Source organism: Notolepis coatsorum (genome assembly GCF_963971535.1).
Source record: "Notolepis coatsorum genome assembly, chromosome: 2".
Lineage (NCBI taxonomy): Eukaryota > Metazoa > Chordata > Actinopteri > Aulopiformes > Paralepididae > Notolepis > Notolepis coatsorum.
This window is the reverse complement of record NC_140166.1, coordinates 73,104,713-73,128,845: the sequence shown is the minus strand read 5'-3', so window position 1 is coordinate 73,128,845 and position 24,133 is coordinate 73,104,713. Positions and strand designations below refer to the sequence as shown.

The 24,133-nt window shown below is 46.4% G+C and overlaps 1 protein-coding gene across 1 annotated transcript in view; it reads right to left on the bottom strand.

Annotated features, from left to right (window-relative positions):
* The window catches only part of LOC311223437 (RNA polymerase II elongation factor ELL-like), a gene marked incomplete at its 5' end in the record, with an annotated part of 117,207 nt that overhangs the window by 92,738 nt on the left and 336 nt on the right, over nt 1-24,133 (bottom strand). The gene's annotated exons all lie outside the window — the stretch shown is intronic.

Below are 24,133 nucleotides of genomic sequence, written 5' to 3'. Positions count from 1 at the left end.
GACTTTCATCTTGTTTACATCAGGGTCCCCCATTTTCAATTAATCAGGAAAGTGTACAGTAGGAAAGTGTACAGTATTTCAATAGGCAACCCTGAAAGGATTATTTTTCTAGAAGAGCAACACAGTCAAAACATAAGCATTGTATGCATAAAAGGGGCTAAAGTTAAGTGACTGAACCTTTTGTAGCAGTAGTTTGATTTGATAGTTTATTTGATAGGGACAGCACATGTTAATGAACATCAAGTACAAAATGTAAACATGCAGGGTTGTAGCAAGAGCTAATTTACACACATGCACGCACAGTACAAATATAAATTTATTTTTGAAAAAAAAATAAACTCTGTTACTTGAAATATTTTCACTGTGCTCCTAAATATTTTTGGGTGCTCCTAAATTTCTTTGTGTGCTCCTAAATTTTTTCATTTAGGAGCACCTGTGCCCCTAGTGAAAAAGGTTAGCGTAGAGCCCTGGGACGTATTTCTATTAAGTTAATAATAGTCTATTATGTATGGTGCATCGTTCGGTTAGAGTTATAAAGTGAGCAGTACCCCCATCGTTTCCTCGCGTTATCTAGAGTCTTAACCAGGCTGGGCAGACCACGTGTGGTGCTTTCATCCGAGGAGTTCTGGGCCAGGACGAGTGGACCTGCACATTGGATTACCTTACCCGGGCGACGGCGAGCCCTACACGGCTTGGATTATCTACTTGCTTTGGGTGCTTTGATTATGCCATGGATAACAGCCAACACTGGTAAGTGTTGGAACTACCCCCGAGAGGAGTCCAGGTGAGACGGCGCTCTAACCCGAGTGAGGTTGCCTCACGTCTCTTCGTTGTGGACTGGCAGCTACCGTCTACAAGAGGGCCCAACTGTATTCATCTGTGGACCAAGGTTCTGTGGGCACCGTGTTCAGCACTCTGAATTCTCCCAAGAAATCGTTGGCCAGATGGGATATCGCCAGCGGCTCTCCTAACCCCCCCCCCCCCCCTACTGACTTACAACCAGCGGGACCCCCTTTAGTGTATCCAGCTATAATAATTAAGTACCATCGCTATAGTTCCCTAAAGAACCAGGTTGTATACTTGCTTCCTGCGTAACCAGAGATTGGACATTCAATGTTGATTTGCCTACGAATACTCATTTGCCTTACAAGTGCATTCAAATCATAAATGTCATTAAGTGAACGTTGTATATACCCTTTGCTATATATTAAATATTCGAATACATTTGTGTGGACTTGGTTTCATGGTGGGAAAGTGTTCATCATATCTATATCATGTACTGTGTGGCCAGTAGTTAAAGTACATAAAGCGGTAGTGGTTTAATGATACCATACTTATCAATACAGTCAGGGAATTGTACCCCTCAGTTACAATTGGTCCTTCGAGCCGGAGGGTAACTAGTGTAATATTAATATAGTGTTATTAATATTGAAATGGCCTATGATGAACACTCCACGAAACGGTCCTCCTAACGTAGAACGCCCGCGGCGCAGACGACAGACACCTCAGTACTTAGAGGATTACGCTGTCAGTCAACTACCTAGCCTTCTACAAACGGTAAACGCGGTAAAAGTAGAAAGTAAGATTATGTCTGACCTTAACGACCAGGTTACCCCGACCACAGAGGCCCTAGTGGGTTCTAATGTAACTTACCAAGCTCACGGTGGGGACCAGGAGGGAGCTGACATGCCTTTACCCCCCGCCAATACCGAAGAAGTAGTCCCCGACCAGCCCCGGGAGGAAGACAACCCTACAGAGAGAGAACTCTGCACGGAACAAGATGAGGAGAGCGCCGAGGAGATAGAGCTCCAGGACTCCCCAACGAGTACAGCCAGGAGCGGCTCACCTCTACAACCGTCTTCCCCCAGCGAAGCGGAGAGGATGCTATCACAGGCGTTCCTCGTCAGCCTGACAGCCTCTACCGAACGCGATCGACTCCAGGGTGAACGCGATCGACTTCAGGGTGAACGCGATCGACTCCAGACACAGCAACGGAGCGAAGAAGAGCGCATACGCCTGGAGATGAGACGCCTTCAGACGGAAGAGAATATGGCAAGAGACCGAGCAGACACCCAGCGTGCCGCTGCCGGTGCCCAAAGAGAAACAGAGCGCGACCTCGCTCTCATCCAGCGCGAAACCGAGCACGACAGACTACAGGGCGAGCGCGACAGACTACAAGCCGAGCGCGACAAGCTACAAGCGCAACTAATGGAGCAGCTGATCCTCAAGGCAACACCCTCTCCCTCCGCCAGGGGTTCAAGGAACTCGTCGAGACAACAGTCAAGGGCAGCGTCTCCTAACCGAGCAAGCGACCCTGAACTTGACCAACAGACCAAGCCTATACCCCCCGCAGACCCCCTTCCCCGACCGGTCCAAGCGAGACCCAGCTACAAGGAAGGAGCGGCATACACTGCGGAGAAGCTAAATAAACGACTACAGGATCTAGAGGACCTGATAGAAGAAGAAGAGGGAGAGGAGGAGAACCAAGCCCGACGACAGCACAGTACTCCACCGGACCAGGAGGTCCAGTACAGCCCAGGCTATACCCCCGCGGCGCTGCGCTACAGACCCCCGACTCTATTCACGGGTGAGCATGACGCACGACCAGCCCCGAGGAATAGCACCTGGACCAGCGGGCCATGGTACCCTGCCGGTACCAGCCCACAGAGAGGCGCAAGAGGAGACTCGCCTAGGAGGCCTCTCCCCCAACGCTCGCCGATGTATCAGCCATCCACGGCGTCATACATTGGTACACCGACGTTTCCAGACTTCACCTATGAGAATCGAGCACAGTACACGGAGCTCCGGATGTGCTTAGAGACAATGATGGTGGATGTCGCTGATGAACGCCACAAGTATGCAATATTACTGAAGCACCTGAAAGTACCCCGAGCGCACAATATAGCGCTAGCCTATGCCACCTCTACGACCCCATACACCGCGGCTCTAGCAGCGCTGGACCAGAGATATGGACGTATATGGGATTACGTAATCCAAGAGATAAGGCATATTGATCGCCTACCCCCAGCAACAGACAATCGCTCATTAGACGACCTGTCTATAAAAGTGCAGTCCCTGGTAGGGATGCTGGGAGCGCAACGAGAAAAGGGTATGCACGAGCTATACGCCAACTCTAACGTCGAGAGGATTTTAGAGAAGCTGCCACCCGCCAGACAAGAGCGCTTTAGGCGGCAGAGAGACCACCGTGATCCTAACGGTCCCGAACCATCCCTCCTCGATCTAGCCGACTTCCTGGCGAGAGAAGTCAGCAGCTTACGACTGGATACGTTCGTGCGGAGCACACCAAGCTCCAGAGAGGGACCCAGGAAAATAAACGATGGAAGAAGATCGGTGACTGTCATGCACCAATCAGAATCAGTACCGAGCAGTAAGAACCACAGTACCCCCTCGAGAAAAGAGAAGTGGAAGATGGTGTGCCCGTACTGCGAGAAGGAACACTGGCTGTCACAATGTGACCTGTTCACAAAGATGAATGCAGAAGAAGTGAGTCAATGGATAAAGTCCAACAGGCGCTGTTACCGATGTGCGCGCAGTCACATGGCAGCCGAGTGCCGCCTAAAGAAGAGGTGCAGTCGGTGTGACGGAGCCCACCTAGATGTCCTACACGACAGTAACAGAAGAAAGCCTGCACCTGCACCATCGAGCAGCACCAAGGCAAGTGTCATGTACATTGACCCCGCCAGCAGCAGCGGCGCCCAAGTGCTCTTAAAGGTAGTCCGTGTAACATTGAGCTACCAAGATAAAGTCATGGACACTTACGCCGTCCTTGATGACGGGTCAGAGAAGACCCTTCTGCTCGCGTCCGCTGCGGCCCAGCTGGGACTGCGGGGGAGCGAGAACCAAATGACGATTCGGACAATAAGAAGAGATTTAAAGACGATAAAAGGCGAGAATGTCTCCTTCACTATCGCAGCAAGCGGGCAGCCAGAGCGACGGTATAGGATTACAAATGCTTTCACCAGCCAAGAAATAGGACTATCACAGTACACCTACCCCATCGCCAAACTGATGGATAAATATGTGGACCTGCGTCAACTACCTATCCCGCTCATAGACGGCGCCACCCCGACCCTGCTGATAGGCTCCGACCATGCAGACCTCATAGTCCCGATAGACCGGGTCCATACAGGACCCAGAGGCTGTCCTGCAGCAGTCGAGACCCGCCTAGGATGGACACTACAAGGCCCCCTCGCTAAATCTCTCAACCGAACAGCAGCCACTAGCTGCCTCCACTCCAGAGTGACAGAAGAAGACACCACTCTCCTGCAGCATGTCGAGAGGCTATGGACACTAGAGACAATGCCCTTTAAGAACGAAAAGAAAGACATTCGTTCTAAAGAAGACATTTACGCCATAAACCTCCTCGAGCAAGGGACAAAGAGAGTCACAGTCGGCGGAGTGATGAGATACGCAACTCCACTCCTGAGGCGAGAGGGAATGCCCACCTTTCACGCAAAGAAAGACGCTACGGAGCGGTATCTATTGAACACAGAGCGGCGCCTAGCCAAAGACCCCGCTCAAGAGAGTGTGTACCGCGCTGAGATTGAGAAGCTAATCACAGCGGGACACGTGACAAAGATTGACATTAAAGAGGCCGATCAGATGACCGAATCATGGTACGTGCCGCACCACAAGGTCCACCACAACGGCAAGGATAGCATTGTGTTTAACTGCAGCTACCAGATCGGATCCCAAAATCTGAATAAAGAGCTCTTGCCCGGCCCCACACTCGGCCCCTCTCTACTAGGCGTGCTACTACGCTTCCGCCAGGACAAGGTGGCTATCAGCGGGGATATCAAAGGGATGTTCCTGCAGGTGAGACTAGTGGAGGAGGATAAGCCCCTACTGCGGTTCCTATGGAGAGAGAGGACCGGAGATGAGCACCCAGCCATCTACCAATGGGAAGTCCTCCCCTTCGGAACCACATGCAGCCCGTGCTGTGCTACATTTGCACTACAGAAACACGTCGCAGAGGACCCAGCAGCAGATGAAGAGGTCCGACACAGTGTGAAGAACAGTTTCTACGTGGACAACTGTTTACAAAGCGTTTCGACTCAAGAAGAAGCCGAGGTTCTCCTACTCAAGCTACGCGCCTCCCTGATCAAAGGCGGCTTTGATCTCAGGCAGTGGGCAAGCAGCGACCCGCACGTATTGCGCAGCCTCTCCCCCGCGGACAAGGCTGCCAGCAGCGAGACCTGGATGGCGACCATCCCAGGAGAAGCCCAAGAAATGACACTAGGACTAGTCTGGCGCTTCAAAACAGACTCGCTCCACTATAGACACAAACCCCTGACCACGGAGCAGGGAAGGTCGACGGCGATACCGACCACCAGACGGAGTGTGTACAGAACACTCGCCAGACAATATGACCCGTTGGGATGTATTCTACCTTACACCACCAGGGCAAAGATGATTGTACGAGCACTATGGGACAAGGACCAGGGCTGGGACGACCCAATACCCGCACCCCTTGCCTCCACATGGAGAGAGTGGGAGACGGAACTCCGCTCACTCCCAGGCGTCAATATACGCCGCAGCTACTTCCCACCCACAGTGAGGCCAGAGACATGCAAGATGGATCTACACGTCTTCAGTGACGCCTCCGAAGTAGCCTATGGATCGGTGGCCTACTTGCGTGCCCAAGAGAAGGGAGGAGAGATACACACTGCTTTCATCCTGGCTCGCTCAAGAATAGCCCCACGAAAGCAACAATCTATCCCGCGTCTAGAGCTCTGCGCAGCCCTAGCAGGAGCGCATCTAGCCACGTTAATCCAACGTGAACTCACCATTCCGGTGCACAGAACAATCTTGTGGTCAGATTCCACGACAGTACTCACATGGATCAAGTCTGATTCATGCAGATACAAGGTCTTCGTGGGAGTCAGAGTCACCGAGATTCAAGAGTTAACAGAAGCAGCGAGCTGGCGGTATGTGGACACCAAACACAACCCAGCTGACGTCATCACCCGGGGAATGTCCCTAGATGACCTCACCCGTCGCAACATCTACAGTGACGGACCAGAGTTCCTCAAGCTCCCGGAAGAAGAGTGGCCTACGCCCACCCCACGGGAAGTGAGTAAAGAGGAGGCTGAGAACAAGAAACCTATGTTCTGTGGACTGAGCACAGTCGCCTCCACAGACCCCAACATAGATGATTGCCTCACCCTACAGAGTGCGCAACTAAAGACATTTCTGCGGCACCACCCAGAGATTCAGCCCACTGCCGACATTTCAGCAGCTGACTACGAAGAAGCAGAACTTCTTCTACTACAACGAGCCCAGAGAGACTCGTTCCCCGACGAGCTAGACTGTCTACAGGGAGGAAAGCCCGTCCCATCAGACAGCAGATTGCTCCACCTGGCACCCGAGAGCGACGCCCATAATCTCATCAGAGTGGGTGGTCGTCTGCGGAGAGCCCCCGACCTACCGGATGACGTTAAGTACCCGATAGTCTTGAACAGCCGACACAAGGTCACAGAGCTGATCATAAAGAAATACGACGAGGATGTGCACCACGCAGGAGCCGAGAGAGTCTTCGCGGAGATCAGACGTCGCTATTGGATACTTCAAGGAAGAGAAGCGGTGCGACGCTTCCAGCGAACCTGTCTAGACTGCCGAAAGTGGCGCGCGCAGCCCAGCATACCCCGGATGGCTGACCTACCCCCCTGTCGCCTCCGACTCGGCGACAAGCCCTTTCACTCCACAGGCATGGACTGTTTTGGCCCGTTGTATATAAAGAAAGGAAGAGGAACCGAGAAGCGGTGGGGTATTGTATTCAAATGCATGACCACCAGAGCGATACATATCGAACTCCTTCCAACCATGAGCACAGACTCATTCCTTATGGCCTTCCGAAGATTCACATCACGGAAAGGAAAACCGTCTACATTGTTGTCTGATCACGGGACAAACTTCAAAGGCGGAGAAAGAGAGCTGAGAGAGAGCTTCCAAGCTATGGGCCCAGAACTTAAGACCCACCTCGCTCCATCCCAGATTGACTTCCAGTTTAATCCCCCGAACGCACCCCACTTCGGTGGAACCTGGGAACGAGAAGTACGTTCTATAAAGACAGCCCTGTACGCCGTGCTTGGGGCCCAGACTGTAGCGGAAGAAGTCCTAATGACAGTCCTCACGGAGATCGAGGGAGTATTGAACTCCAAGCCCCTCGGCTACGTCTCCAGTGATATAGCAGATGTCGACCCAGTCACTCCCAACACACTCTTGATGGGGCGGCTGGACCCCGCGCTACCCCAGACAATGTACAGGCCTGAAGAAGCGAACGGCCGAAGAATGTGGAGGTACAGTCAAGTACTAGCTGACAAGTTTTGGAACAGCTTTCTACTCCACTACCTACCGTCTCTACAGACCCGCCAGAAGTGGGTAAAAGAGAGAGACAATTTGACAGAAGGAACAGTCGTCATGATTATCGACCAGTCACTACCCAGAGCTATGTGGCCGGCTGGCCGCGTAAGCAAAGTGATCACCGGTGCCGATGGCAAGGTCCGAGCAGCTGAGGTGCTCGTCCAAGGGCGAACTTACACACGACCCGTGGCGAGGCTAATAGAACTGCCCAGACTCCCAGACACTATCGATGACGACCATGACCCCACGACTTTGTGAGTTGACTGACCCTTACAGCGGACCTTGAGTGGTAGACAGTGCGGTTAATCTGTCTCTGCTTAGCTAATTAGGTGGGACTAATTAGGGGGCGGCTGTTGTGAAGGATCAGATTAAACCGAATATATATATTTATTTATGGATATATATTTAATAGTATTTGTATATCGTTTGATATCCCTTGTATATTCCTTGTACATATACACTGAATATCCCTTTAGTCTACTAACAGCCCATAATAGTTTCATTCTCTCATTGGACAAGAACTTGGCGCCAGCAGCCAAGCCCCTTGGTTCAAGTTCAATCGTGCCGACGAACATGTCGTTACTAGCCCGGTTCCGCGTAGGAATACGTCTGGCGAAATACGAATGGTACTATTTGTTCACAGCGCATATATATACGGCGCAAGTAAAGTAGAACTTTCTTTTAGTCCCTTAGCCCTTAGTTCTTTACCCTCCAACCTAGTGGCAAGACGTTAAGCCTCACCCACGATACACGTGTGGTGCAGTATGGTCAACTTGGCCTCAGAATGGCATTGAGACATCGTGTGGATTAATAGTTGAATTGTCATAGTTTGGCACTATACCGTCGAGTGGGACGTATTTCTATTAAGTTAATAATAGTCTATTATGTATGGTGCATCGTTCGGTTAGAGTTATAAAGTGAGCAGTACCCCCATCGTTTCCTCGCGTTATCTAGAGTCTTAACCAGGCTGGGCAGACCACGTGTGGTGCTTTCATCCGAGGCGAGCCCTACACGGCTTGGATTATCTACTTGCTTTGGGTGCTTTGATTATGCCATGGATAACAGCCAACACTGGTAAGTGTTGGAACTACCCCCGAGAGGAGTCCAGGTGAGACGGCGCTCTAACCCGAGTGAGGTCGCCTCACGTCTCTTCGTTGTGGACCGGCAGCTACCGTCTACAAGAGGGCCCAACTGTATTCATCTGTGGACCAAGGTTCTGTGGGCACCGTGTTCAGCACTCTGAATTCTCCCAAGAAATCGTTGGCCAGATGGGATATCGCCAGGGGCTCTCCTAACCCCCCCCCCCCCCCCTACTGACTTACAACCAGCGGGACCCCCTTTAGTGTATCCAGCTATAATAATTAAGTACCATCGCTATAGTTCCCTAAAGAACCAGGTTGTATACTTGCTTCCTGCGTAACCAGAGATTGGACATTCAATGTTGATTTGCCTACGAATACTCATTTGCCTTACAAGTGCATTCAAATCATAAATGTCATTAAGTGAACGTTGTATATACCCTTTGCTATATATTAAATATTCGATTTATACATTTGTGTGGACTTGGTTTCATGGTGGGAAAGTGTTCATCATATCTATATCATGTACTGTGTGGCCAGTAGTTAAAGTACATAAAGCGGTAGTGGTTTAATGATACCATACTTATCAATACAGTCAGGGAATTGTACCCCTCAGTTACAGGGGTGAAACCGTAAAAAAGTGAGACCACCTTCCAGGGTGGAATTCCTAGAAACGGTAAACCTTTGCGCTCTCGTCTAAACTGTCAAACCGCATAAAAGGATGACGAAAGGGTCGTCAAGGCTCTCGTCGCGCCTACTGCTTACATCACAGGCATGCGCCAGTAGCCTAGAAGCGTAAACAAAGCATGTCTGATTCTACCCATGGCGATCACCTGAAGGCTACATTGGCAGTACTTTTAAATACACAAGAATCTGTCCCGCGGCTATCACAACTATTATGACTGGACCCACTGTCTGTGAGTGACTCTGCTTTGGTCCAATCACATTCCCCACCCACACTCTGCGAATCAGAGGCAGAGTAGGGCGGGTCTTCACAGCACGTCATGTGACATATGCGCCAATCGTGTGACAGCGGGGCTCCGTTGTCTCGAGTTGTTACAGCCTCGCCTGCACGGAGAATTCCACCCCAAAACGCTCATCTAAACGCACAATTAAAAGTGAAACCGCAAGACGACTTTTGCGGTTTCTGTTCAGACTTCCATCCCAAAACGCTCGTCTAAACGTAGCCTAATATTCTAATTGTTAAACATAAGGCTTTTTATTTGTGTGAGACAGATCATTTTCTTATTTGTTTGTGGGTAAATAATTTTGTTTAAAATCAAATAAAAATGTATTCAATAATAATAATAATATGTATCTTTAAAAGAAATTAACCTCTTAAGGCACCCCCAAAATTGGCCATTTTAGGCTATCGACGGGCAACAAATAGGGCTTTAATTCAATATATATATTGTATTAAAAAATATGCACACCCGAGCCGCTAAAGGTCGTCAAAGTGCCGGTGAGAAAATCGGCCTCAAGAGGGCCCACATGTGGGCCGTTGTAAAATGTTTATGAAAATAAGAAATGCTTTTGGTTCATCTTCACGGGGACATTTAAGCAAATGTGATTAAAGTTCCCAAATATCAAAATCCATATCAGAGCCATAGCAAAATCTCCTACCGGTCTTGCTCTGATAGAAAAGAGCTTCACCTCAGAGCTTATTACTTCTCAGCTGCTGCCACTGTTCCCTCCCCCCCGCACAACCCCCCGGAGATTAGCCAGACGATTTGCTCTATCTCACCCAGAGAGCTTTATTGTGTGTGTGCATGACTCATGGTCCACAGACGTCATCTCATGCATGGCAGGTGCCTTCACAATAAACTGCCAGAGTGGTGCAGCACTCCAGCTCCCACCCATCGTGAACGCTCCAAAGCGGAGTGTATACAGTTGCAATTTTCAGATCCTATACATATATAAAATGACTCATTGCTCAATGTCAGCCTGACTGAGTAAGGTTATTTACCTTCTCTGTACTGAGTATACAAAAGATTAGCAGCACAACAAAAGAAAGCATGGTTTCTTATGTAAACGTTTCTAGTCAGATGATACTTGTTTTTTACCTGGCGGTGGGACCCAGGCTTATTGTAACATACCACAAACATATTACTGCTGTTGTTGTGTGTCCCAGGTTCATTGAAACATATATAAACATATTACTGCTGTAGTCATGATGTGAGCCAGGTTCATTGAAACATATATAAACATATTACTGCTGTAGTCATGATGTGAGCCAGGTTCATTGAAACATATATAAACATATTACTGCTGTTGTCGTGTGTCCCAGGTTCATTGAAACATATATAAACATATTACTGCTGTAGTCATGATGTGAGCCAGGTTCATTGAAACATAACATATTACTGCTGTAATAATAATAATGCAGGACCTGCTCAGAGGTCTTTAATTGGCATGCAATTATCCTCAACACACACACACCGGAACACACACGCATGCATTGTCTCTGTAGGATCGCCGATGCGATTCGTCTCTGCAATTAACCCATCCCGTCGTCCTTCCCCCCCCAAGGGCAGCCGGGAGCATCATGGAGCCGGGAGGCGTCAACGTGAGCCGCGCCAGGGGACCAATCCAAGTGCTCCTGTCCGTCTTCGTCAAGGACGCCACAGCGTTAGCGATCTGTTGTTGTGCATGTTTTTCCATTGGGTTTATCTTATCGGGGGGAAAACCCTTGCGAGCACGGGGAGAACATGCAAACTCCACACAGAAAGGCCTGGGAGATACCCCAGCTGGGTACCTGGCATCATGGAAACCTGGTCCCCAAGCGGGAATCGAACCCTGGACCTTCTTGCTGTGAGGCGACAGTGTTAACCACTACACAACCGTGCCGCCTGTAGTCATGTGTCCCAGGTTCATTGAAACATATAAACATATTACTGCTGTAGTCATGTGTCCCAGGTTCATTGAAACATATAAACATATTACTGCTGTTGTCATGATGTGAGCCAGGTTCATTGAAACAAACATATTACTGCTGTTGTCATGTGTCCCAGGTTCATTGAAACATATAAACATATTACTGCTGTTGTCATGTGTCCCAGGTGCATTGAAACATAACATATTACTGCTGTAGTCATGTGTCCCAGGTTCATTGAAACATAACATATTACTGCTGTAGTCATGTGTCCCAGGTTCATTGAAACATAACATATTACTGCTGTAGTCATGTGTCCCAGGTTCATTGAAACATATAAACATATTACTGCTGTAGTCATGTGTCCCAGGTGCATTGAAACATAACATATTACTGCTGTAGTCATGTGTCCCAGGTTCATTGAAACATAACATATTACTGCTGTTGTCATGTGTCCCAGGTTCATTGAAACATAACATATTACTGCTGTAGTCATGTGTCCCAGGTTCATTGAAACATAAACATATTACTGCTGTAGTCATGTGTCCCAGGTGCATTGAAACATAACATATTACTGCTGTAGTCATGTGTCCCAGGTTCATTGAAACATAACATATTACTGCTGTTGTCATGTGTCCCAGGTTCATTGAAACATATAAACATATTACTGCTGTTGTCATGTGTCCCAGGTTCATTGAAACATATAAACATATTACTGCTGTTGTCATGTGTTCCAGGTTCATTGAAACATATAAACATATTACTGCTGTTGTCATGTGTCCCAGGTTCATTGAAACATATAAACATATTACTGCTGTAGTCATGTGTCCCAGGTGCATTGAAACATAACATATTACTGCTGTAGTCATGTGTCCCAGGTTCATTGAAACATAACATATTACTGCTGTAGTCATGTGTCCCAGGTTCATTGAAACATATAAACATATTACTGCTGTAGTCATGTGTCCCAGGTTCATTGAAACATATAAACATATTACTGCTGTAGTCATGTGTCCCAGGTTCATTGAAACATAACATATTACTGCTGTAGTCATGTGTCCCAGGTTCATTGAAACATATAAACATATTACTGCTGTTGTCATGTGTTCCAGGTTCATTGAAACATATAAACATATTACTGCTGTTGTCATGTGTCCCAGGTTCATTGAAACATATAAACATATTACTGCTGTAGTCATGTGTCCCAGGTGCATTGAAACATAACATATTACTGCTGTAGTCATGTGTCCCAGGTTCATTGAAACATAACATATTACTGCTGTAGTCATGTGTCCCAGGTTCATTGAAACATATAAACATATTACTGCTGTAGTCATGTGTCCCAGGTTCATTGAAACATATAAACATATTACTGCTGTAGTCATGTGTCCCAGGTTCATTGAAACATAACATATTACTGCTGTAGTCATGTGTCCCAGGTTCATTGAAACTGAAGTGGATTCTCAGGCTGTTTTGGTTCTGCTCTGCTTCAGAACCTGTTGGTTAGTACTCTCGGCGTTGTGTCTCAATACTTTAAAGCTGGGAATCACTTCTCTTCAAAACTGACTGAGCAGGCCGAAAGGCAGATGGAATTAAGGAGGAAAGATAGTTTAACAGTTGTTTAATAAGAGAGAAAGAGTGTATACAAATTACATTAAAGAATGCTATAGTTGTGATCAAAAACACTATGCCGTAATTGAACACAACCAGGCTAATATAACAGTAAAGAGAATGCTAGTTGATAGTTTGTTGAAAGTCTTTGTTCTCTGCTGATAACAAAGAGGATTCTGTTTTTCCCTCCAAAAAGTTCCTTTGTCCTTTGCCCGCCTTGCTTGTGGATGAAATGGTGGAGATGGTGAGAGAGGTCCTGTCCTTCTCGTGTTGGTTGGTTCCAGAGTGTTCTTCTGGTTGTTTCCTTGAGTCTTGAGTTGTGAGTCCTTCTCTCCACCATTCCACCCCATTCTTATAGCTGAGGCCGAGTGTCTTTGAGTTGATGACATCATCACATTAATTGCTCCAATCACAAGCCAGCTAAGCTTGCATTTTGAAAATAGGGGTTTGGCCTATAGGCCAACCCCCTCCACCTAACTGCAAAAAGAGGCTGTCCTTTACCTTAATCAAAGTTTAAACATTGCATCATTTTCATTTCCTTATATCTTTTACTTAAACACATTACTTGACTTGTTAGTACTTTGATGTACCTCAAAATATATTGATTACCTAAACACAGCTATATTTCTAAGTCTGTTTGACTTTCAGAACATATATCTAACCATTCTGTTAGCTTAATAGAATACATTTCAATACCATATAACAAGCTTAACAGATTGCAGAATGTGTAACAATCAATTTAATCATATTGAACATTAATTGAGACATTTTAGTATGACCAAACACTAATTATATTTTAACTTACTTATTCAAATTACTATTTTATACCAGGAAATAGTTAGTTTGGAGATCTCCTGTGTGTGTGTGTGTGTGTGTGTGAATGTGTATGTGTGTGTGTGAGTGTGTGTGTGTGTGTGTGTGTGAATGTGTGTGTGTGTGTGTGTGTGTGAGTGTGTGTGTGTGTGTGAGTGTGGGTGTGTGAGTGTGTGTGTGTGTGTGTGTGTGTGTATGTGTGTGTGTGTGTGTGTGTGTGTGTGTGTGGATGTGTATGTGAAAATGTGTGAGTGTGTGACTATGTGGATGTGTATTCGAAAATGTGTGTGTGTTAGTATGTGTGCGTGTCTGTCTGTGTCCCCAGGCCGTCTTTGATCACTGTGTGTGTGACAGGAGATAACATGTCTACATGACCTTTTGGTCTTCTGCTTTGATCTACCCCCTAAAGGGAAGTCTTACCCCAGCTGCCACTATGCCATTGTCACCCCAGGAGGGCATTTGCACAATCAGTCTTATGTAACCACACACAGACAATCTATGACTTATTGTTTTGAGGCCCAAATATTTCTACACATTAGTTAAATCCTGAGTCTATGTTTGGGAATTTACTACAGATCCCCACTCGGATAGTTTACCTATCCTTAATATGTCAAACATAGATATCAATCTCTACACACTACTATCTAGATAACACTTAAGACATTTTAAATCATATTAGGATAAAATATATATCTGATTTGTCACACTCAGATCCTAAAATTCAAATTAGCCATTTCAGTTTTTGTGATCATGTGCAGTCTTTAATACTTGTTCTCGTACCAAGATCAATAGAGCATTTGAGGAGGGGGGTCCATGTTTTTTAGATTTGACCCTGCCTCCTCTTTATTGCTCAGAGCTGGTGCAATATCACGACTGCTGGGTGCAACTCAGAAAGCAAATTGCCTTTCTTATTACACCCCATCTTCTGTCAAGCACATCTTGACTCGTGGAGATCCTCTCTTAGGGGGTAGAGCCCCCTGCTGTAGTATCTTCTATTCTTCACAGCGATGGGGAGGTCGTTGCTGGCTGCTCGACCCCTTCGCTGGTTGACCCTCGGATCAGTGGAAGAGGTTTGTGTCTCCTCCCCTCCGCCTGGTCGTCGATAGGGGCGATAGCAGCTCCCCCCCTTCGCTTGTTGACCTCCTGGTCAATAGTTGAGGCCTTGCTTCTGTTGACAGCCGGAGTCGTTGCTGTCTCCTCGTTGGTTGTCTGTCGTTTCCCTTCTGAAGCCTCAAGACTCGGTCACTGCGTTGGCCAAGACTCTCCCGACCCGAGATGTAGGCGTCTCCTGGTTCTCCGCAGTGTTGTGGTTCCCCATGGAACCGCTGGGTAGACACTAGCCAGTGTCCTCTCCCATCCGTATCCTGTAGTGAATATATCGCTTCGGGGCACAGTGGGGATCACTTCTACCACAAAAATTGATTGAGAATCCATAATTTCCATCCCTCAGACTCTCTTTACTGGTCTGAGCTTTTGACAACTTTCTTTTCCAAATCATTTATCTATATATTTCATGGCTTCTAGATCATTAAATTTCAAAATTCTGAAAAATTCACATGGCTCTCATTATATTATGCTGATATGTATATTCCTCCACCTCTCGATGTGAAATACACAATGAAACATCGTTACCGTCTTCCTCTGGTTCCGGACAGCTGCATCCCGGACCGGACAGCACTGACATCCATTCTCCCAGTAACCTGCGTGTATGGCAACAATTCACAGCCCGCCTTAAACACACATCTTATACATCACAAGCCAATTATCAATTGCACATGTTCACACCCTACACAATACTAATTTGGCCAATAGCGACCAAATCTATTGAGCTTCATTAATGTACAGAGAATCATGCTCCCCAACACTATTATCAACCACGACACACCCCCAGCCCCTAAAACTGGGTATTCAAATGGGCGGAGAACAAAAATCCATAACTAGCTCATGTTCCTTCACTTTGTTCCCAGTCCATTTTACAGACACATACTACCCCGTCCCGATGTGTCGAGATCACTCCCAGCTTGCCAGGTATCCTAAGAAAAACACAGAAAGAAAGAAAACAGAAAACAAAACACAAAGAAAACGCTGCCAAATCAATAAATGAAAAAATAAACCAAACTTGTGAGCTTTCTAGCTCATTTTTAACTAAGAAACAAAAAGGGAAATCAAATGAATAAACGAAATGTACACTCCCGGCCTAAGTCAGGAATTGCTCATATCACACTAGAAAAGAGAAGTAAAAATAAAAGTAAACAAACACCTATCCTATTGCTCATAACTGTTAATATGCTTCTATCAATACTATAAAATACTAGAAACAACTATGAGTCCTTTTAATTTCTTAATCATGCAGTCCACCTCTTGATCAATCTGAATGTTGACCGAGCATGGATAATTTACTGATCACTAGTTGCCGCAGTGTCACATCATCACACTGTCTAATATCGATTAACTGTTTAACATAATTTGCGCTTTTGTCAGTCTGATTAGTTCATGCATTTGTCAGTCACCTATACATCCGTTTTTAGTAACTTTCATTCATAATCTAACCACCTAACACCTCTATCCATTTTTATTTTTTAATTTTACTCTAATCTAATTAGGAGCATATTTTATCATTCAATATATCCCACCTCTACCCTAGTCAGTTGCATATATTTTTATTCTGCCGGTGGCCTCTGCAGACATGACCTTTGAAAATGACCTTTCACTCCACAGGTCCAACAACACTGGCGGTCTCCCCCGGGCTGTGAGACCCAGTGGGTCAGTTGCCTGTGACCGGATGACCCTGGGGTCATCGGGCCCAGAACACGTCCTGGTAGTATGCCATCTTCGCCATGGTTCCCTGGAGCCTGTTCGGAGGAGAAAGCCACATACCTATTTGGTCCAGTCACAGTTCCTTGAGAGGGGCCCGTGGTTGGGAGGGGCCCGCCACCTGTCCCTGCACAAACACGCCCTGTTGGGGATATATGGTCCTGCTCTGCACAGTTCCGAGCAATGTGTCCGAGGGTCCCACACGTCCAACAGTGCACCTGCCGCACACGGTAGCCAATCGGATTCCTGCCTTTGCCTACACCTTTTCCTCGTGGTTGCCACCTCGTGGGTGGTCCTATTGGGGTTAGTTGTTGTCCCGGCACGGGTTGTGGCCCCAACTGGGCCTGTCTCTGGCCATCTGGTTCTCCAGAGGGAGAGGGAGAGAGGCGATTGGAACCTGTCTCCCCTCCGGGCTGTGTGGGCTGGAGTAGGCCTTGGAGATAGTCCACTACCCGTCTAGCCTCGGCTAGGTGATCTTCGAGAGGGAGGCACGTCTGTAACTGGCAGTCATCTGCAACGGACACTTCAGCGTGGAATACAGCTGTCTCTGGGTCGCTTGCTGCAACGACTCCCTGTGGCGGAGTAAAAGACATTATTTCCAGTCCCTCCGTCTCACTGGACACTAGAAGGGAGTCGATCAAATTCCAGTCAATCAAGTCAACGTCCAATTCGGTCAATGTAATGTCTGCAGAGGTTATCGGCATTATCTTGATTTGGGTACGCATTCTACACCGGCCTCCTTTAACTACAAGGTTCTGTAATGGCCTGAATATCTTTGGCCATCTCTTCGTCACTTTTATTGTGACATCTCCAGTCGTTGAAATAGACAGATTGTCTACCCTTTCTATGGTCAGTGCATCTAACCCTCCGGTTGCTCCTATCTGTGTATTTTCCATTCTCACCTTTCCTTCAATCACTCGTAACGTCACCGTTTGGAAAGCAAGTTTCTCTGTATTCAAACTATTTTTACCAAACTTGAGTTAATTTCACTCACACTTTTATATTGGTGTAAACAGGAATTGATAATCTCGGTCTTGTGATACTATACCCCCTGACTGTCAACAGTCTCTTTGATTTCCCTGTTGGGGTTCGGAATTGTCAGCGCTGGCCACCCGTCCTGGAGCAGCTGTGAAAAGAGAGAAGCAAAAAATACACTTAATTATCAGTGACATTTGCCATTCACAATCCATCATTTGTCCTTAAGCATGGAATGTCGGGCATCTCCTAGACTATGATCATATGAGAGCATTTGTGCAATTTTCGTTTTTGATTTATCAATGACACCGCCTTAATCTTTTTTCCAGTTGTCTCCATTGGAAACCCAGATTCTCAATCCTGTTGTCAAGATCCTCCTTATTACCACTCCGGGGAACTTATTTTCCATCAGCTGTTTCCTGAGATGGTGGTCAATCAGAAAGTTGTTATTCACAGCCTATCATTCCTAAACATCTGTATCGGACATTGTAATTTAGGTGAATAATCTCACTTTTACTCTAATTTGCAAATGACTATGTGTATGTGTAACTATATTTATTTCTGTCCGTGAAAGCCTAGTATGTATTTCGCTCATATTACATTACACATATCAATAACACATATTTTCCATTCACAATCTCTCATACAGTTATTATATATCCCCCGTAACACCTAACCCTTTAGGTGTTAAAATAACGCTCTTCTCACGGGAACAGAAATCAATTTTCAGTGCCTTATGTCACTGAAGTCCCCGTGCATTTAGAACAGTGTCACACAACCCGTTCATAACCACAGGTGGCGACACCATCCCCATATTGAAAATCCTGCCGACCAATGAGATTCCACTGGCCAACTCGTTCTGTGGCCCACGGCATCACCCCCAGTTTCGAACCTGGAACGCGAAGCCCCGGGCCCCCTATTCAAGGATATTCAAAAATGATTCCACTCACACGCTTTGACCCATACACTCACATACAGCACCCCACCGTAACCAATCACACAAATATCCACACATAATGTAATCCGACGCGCGTAGTGCGGCAGCGAGCCTTTGACGAGTGCACGCTTAGCGCACCCCGTCAATGCGCGGTGGCAGACAGCGAGCCCACCCCCGCCACGACGTTTAGCAGTCCCCGTACCCCTGGTAAAATGAAAAATGTGCGCAGTGTGGCAGCGAGCACCGACGAGTCACACACAGCGCACAAAGCGTGGAGGCAGACAGTGAGCCACGACGAACTGTCTACCCACACCCCCATTGCAGCCGAGTAGAGTATTTATGCTCCAACTTACGGCCCACCAACATGAACTGGTACTGAGCCCCAGCCGGGGCCCGTCCAAATGTAAGAAAAGAAGTACGAGCAAAGCGTTTAGGTCGACATGGTAGCCTATACATTTCAGTGTGATTGCATGCAAAGTTAGAGTAATTATGCTCCAACTTACGGCCCACCAACATGAACTGGTACTGAGCCCCAGCCGGGGCCCGTCCAAATGTAAGGAAAGAAGTACGAACGCCTTGTCGAACAAAGTGTAGCGCCAACGCAGGCAATACCACTGCCAGCACTAGAAATTCCCTAAAAACAACAATAAAACTGAATATGGAACAACATACGCATAATAAGTCCCAAACTCAGCCTACCGCTTTTGAAACTTTACAGTAAACAGCAATAAACAATATACCTAGCACTACACCGCGTTTGAAACCCATAAAAAACTCTATATACAGGCCCTAACCTAGGAGAGAAAGAGAAGCGTTTCGGGGGGGGCCTAGGGGGGGGGGAAGTACATGGAAGAGAGGCGGTGTTGAAATGAGGGGAGCGAGCGAGAGGGGGGGGGTAAGAAAGAGAGAGAGGGAGAGAGGGGGGAGGCGAAAAGGGAGAGGGAGGGTGAGAGAAGGAAAGAAAGAGAGGGGGGGGTGAAAGAGGAAGAGAGAGAGAGGGAGAGGAGGCGAGAGAGAGAGAAAGAGAGAGAGAAAGAGAAAGAGAAAGAGAGAGAGAGAGAGAAAGAGAAAGGGAGAGAGAGAGAGGAAGAGAGAGAGAGGGGGAGAGAGAGGGGAAGAGAGAGAGAGAGAGAGAGAGAGAAAGAGAAAGAGAAAGAAAGAGGAAGGTGAGAGTGAGAGGGAGAGAGAGAGAGAAAGAGGAAGAGAGAGAGAGAGAGAGAGAGAGAGAAAGAGGGGGGGAGGCGAAAAGGGAGAGGGAGGGCGAGAGAAGGAAAGGAGAGAGAGAGAGAGAGAGAGAGAGAAAGAGAAAGAGAGAGAGAGAGAGAGAGAAAGAGAAAGGGAGAGAGAGAAAGAGAGAGAGAGAATAAGAGAGAGAGAGAAAGAGAGAGAGAGAGAGAGAGAGGGGGAGAGAGGGGGAGAGAGAGAGAGAGAGAGAGAGAGAGAGAGAGAGGGAGGGAGGTGAGAGGGAAGAAGAGGGGGAGAGAGAGTGTACAATGAAAACGTTCTGTGAGCAGAATCCAAACACATCCATCCTGTACACTTCTGCCCCCTACCGTATCCCCAATAAACTCCACCTTCCCCTTAACAATGGACGCTCGCCACCCCTACCAAGATGGACGCTCGGTACCCTCCCAAAATGGACGCTCGGCGCCCCTTCTAAGATGGACGCTCGGCGCCCCTTCTAAGATGGACGCCCCCTCGCGAGACATACCGAGAGTCCCGTCATGCCATGACGTCAGCACAGTTAGCTTAGCATGTTAGCTTAGCATATTAGCTTCGTTAGCTTAGCATTTTAGCTTCGTTAGCTTCAACCTAGCGCGCGCTTACGACGTCACCTCCGGCGACCGCTTTAGCCGTTTAGCGCGGCTAAGTAGCATTAGCTTAGCTGCTCCCATGATCCCATAAAAACGTTCCCAACGACCCGTTCCGCCGCGCGGGCCGTCCCCTCGCAACGTTAATATAATACCACATACCCCACAACAGAATCCTATTTCCCTCAAAACGCCAGTGTAGTGATCTCCTTAGAAATATAAAAGCATAATAATGAAACACTAGTTTGACCCCTCCGTCGTCATTTCCGGCGAGCTTAGAACGACTTCCGGGTCGGGTTCTAGATAATCCCGATCACCTTAAACATTACATAACTATTTTATCCGCCACGAATATGAAAAATTTTAAGTGCCCTACACATCGCCGTAATCTCAAGACACTAACGATCGACCTTATACATTTGAATTACGTCTACTTTTCCCTCCGTTCGCTCCGGTGCCTCAGAGGCTAACGAGCTATCGTTTGTAGCATGTTGCGCGCTACGACACGCACGAGTTCCAACGAGAACGCGCTCTGTCCACACAAGCATGCACGCGCCCCCCTCCATGAAGCTGGGTGGCGCATTTACCGTTGCGTGTGTGCACTTTGGACGTCGCGTGTGTACCCGATTCAATATTAAAAACCGTTCTCAGTCATATTATAAGTGCCACTTTACAGATTTAATCTATATACTTCACACATGTTAAACCTAACCATAACGCTTTCACTCATACACAAACATCATACACAATTGTTTAACCATAGCTTGCAACATACGAGCCTACTTTAAGTACCATTCCAATGCTACAGCCTATTGTTGTAACACGGGACTCGTATATACGAGTCCCATGTTACAGCACAGCCTGCAACATACGAGCCTACCTCACGTACCATTCTAAATGTTACAGCCTATCGTTGTTTAAATCTAACATGTCCGGCTGTGCCCAGGGTAAAACTAGACCTTATTCATGCTTCATTTCTACCTTAGAAAATACTACGCATTATGTGCTTAAGCCAATACTATAAGGCGTACTATGCACACGTTCCCCTTGCTCAACCCTGAGCACAAACCTAGACATTGTTCCTAAATACTTCCATACCTATTCTTAATGTTCCGACCACGGGCAGCGTCTCATTCACTTATGCTAAAATTTCTACTATAGAAAATACTACGCATATCCGTGCTTAACTCTCTTACTGTAAGGAATACTACAGCACTAGTGTGGTTAAAAATCCTGCTCACAGGACCCCTAATCACACAGCCTTGAGCCGCTACCCCTTGGTCAGAACATTTCATTTAATACTTAATTACAGTCATACTTTTATCAACCCCCCCCGTTGGTTCGAATTGAACACCCGTACACTCCATAACACTCACCTTTAGCGACTTCCAGCCACTTGAAGACGGATCGATTGATCAGTTGTTGTTGTCGTTCGAGGTGAAGAAAGAGGAAGAAAAAAAAATTCTCCTTTGTTCTCGTTCAAAAACGGACGTTTCTATTCAAGGGCCACAGCACCAAAATGAAGTGGATTCTCAGGCTGTTTTGGTTCTGCTCTGCTTCAGAACCTGTTGGTTAGTACTCTCGGCGTTGTGTCTCAATACTTTAAAGCTGGGAATCACTTCTCTTCAAAACTGACTGAGCAGGCCGAAAGGCAGATGGAATTAAGGAGGAAAGATAGTTTAACAGTTGTTTAATAAGAGAGAAAGAGTGTATACAAATTACATTAAAGAATGCTATAGTTGTGATCAAAAACACTATGCCGTAATTGAACACAACCAGGCTAATATAACAGTAAAGAGAATGCTAGTTGATAGTTTGTTGAAAGTCTTTGTTCTCTGCTGATAACAAAGAGGATTCTGTTTTTCCCTCCAAAAAGTTCCTTTGTCCTTTGCCCGCCTTGCTTGTGGATGAAATGGTGGAGATGGTGAGAGAGGTCCTGTCCTTCTCGTGTTGGTTGGTTCCAGAGTGTTCTTCTGGTTGTTTCCTTGAGTCTTGAGTTGTGAGTCCTTCTCTCCACCATTCCACCCCATTCTTATAGCTGAGGCCGAGTGTCTTTGAGTTGATGACATCATCACATTAATTGCTCCAATCACAAGCCAGCTAAGCTTGCATTTTGAAAATAGGGGTTTGGCCTATAGGCCAACCCCCTCCACCTAACTGCAAAAAGAGGCTGTCCTTTACCTTAATCAAAGTTTAAACATTGCATCATTTTCATTTCCTTATATCTTTTACTTAAACACATTACTTGACTTGTTAGTACTTTGATGTACCTCAAAATATATTGATTACCTAAACACAGCTATATTTCTAAGTCTGTTTGACTTTCAGAACATATATCTAACCATTCTGTTAGCTTAATAGAATACATTTCAATACCATATAACAAGCTTAACAGATTGCAGAATGTGTAACAATCAATTTAATCATATTGAACATTAATTGAGACATTTTAGTATGACCAAACACTAATTATATTTTAACTTACTTATTCAAATTACTATTTTATACCAGGAAATAGTTAGTTTGGAGATCTCCTGTGTGTGTGTGTGTGTGTGTGTGAATGTGTATGTGTGTGTGTGAGTGTGTGTGTGTGTGTGTGTGTGAATGTGTGTGTGTGTGTGTGTGTGTGAGTGTGTGTGTGTGTGTGAGTGTGGGTGTGTGAGTGTGTGTGTGTGTGTGTGTGTGTGTATGTGTGTGTGTGTGTGTGTGTGTGTGTGTGTGGATGTGTATGTGAAAATGTGTGAGTGTGTGACTATGTGGATGTGTATTCGAAAATGTGTGTGTGTTAGTATGTGTGCGTGTCTGTCTGTGTCCCCAGGCCGTCTTTGATCACTGTGTGTGTGACAGGAGATAACATGTCTACATGACCTTTTGGTCTTCTGCTTTGATCTACCCCCTAAAGGGAAGTCTTACCCCAGCTGCCACTATGCCATTGTCACCCCAGGAGGGCATTTGCACAATCAGTCTTATGTAACCACACACAGACAATCTATGACTTATTGTTTTGAGGCCCAAATATTTCTACACATTAGTTAAATCCTGAGTCTATGTTTGGGAATTTACTACAAAACATAACATATTACTGCTGTAGTCATGTGTCCCAGGTTCATTGAAACATAACATATTACTGCTGTAGTCATGTGTCCCAGGTTCATTGAAACATAACATATTACTGCTGTAGTCATGTGAATGAATGAATTATTTTATTTCGAATGTTTACACATACAAATAAATAAACATATGTTCACAAATAAACAAACGAAAAGGATCGGCTTATAGAGCGACCTACCCCTAATTCAAAAACTAATTCAAAAAAGTTAAAGTTTTCAAAAGAAAAAAAATCAACAAAAACCTATCCAGAAAAGAACAAAAAAAATAAAGTTTGCAAGATAAAACAAACAAAAACAATCTAAAATCAAACGTTCCATCCCGTAGTAGGTGCATGGCGGAGCAGTTTCCATTCGTTCCTCCGGGAGGTCTGCCATTCTTTGCTGTTCGGTGCATCGTCTGAACTTCCTGCACTTAGTGCACTTGTAGATATGGGCTGATACTGCCTAGTACCCATATGCCATTGGATCGGAGTGCATTCATGGTCATCCCTCGTCCCTGATGGTGCACTCTCTCATGATAGTGCTTGACGAGTAACCCAGACACATGATTGTCCTTTGGAAGGACCGCTGGATGCTTCCCCTGTGGCGGTAAGGCGGCATGCGTTAGGCGGCCGGCAACTCTGAGGATGCCTTGATCATCCAGGAATGGACCTAACCGGTGCAGATTAGTGGCTCTGCCTTTGACTGGTGACTCTGGAGTAACTGTATGTCTTGTGAAAAGGTTGCTT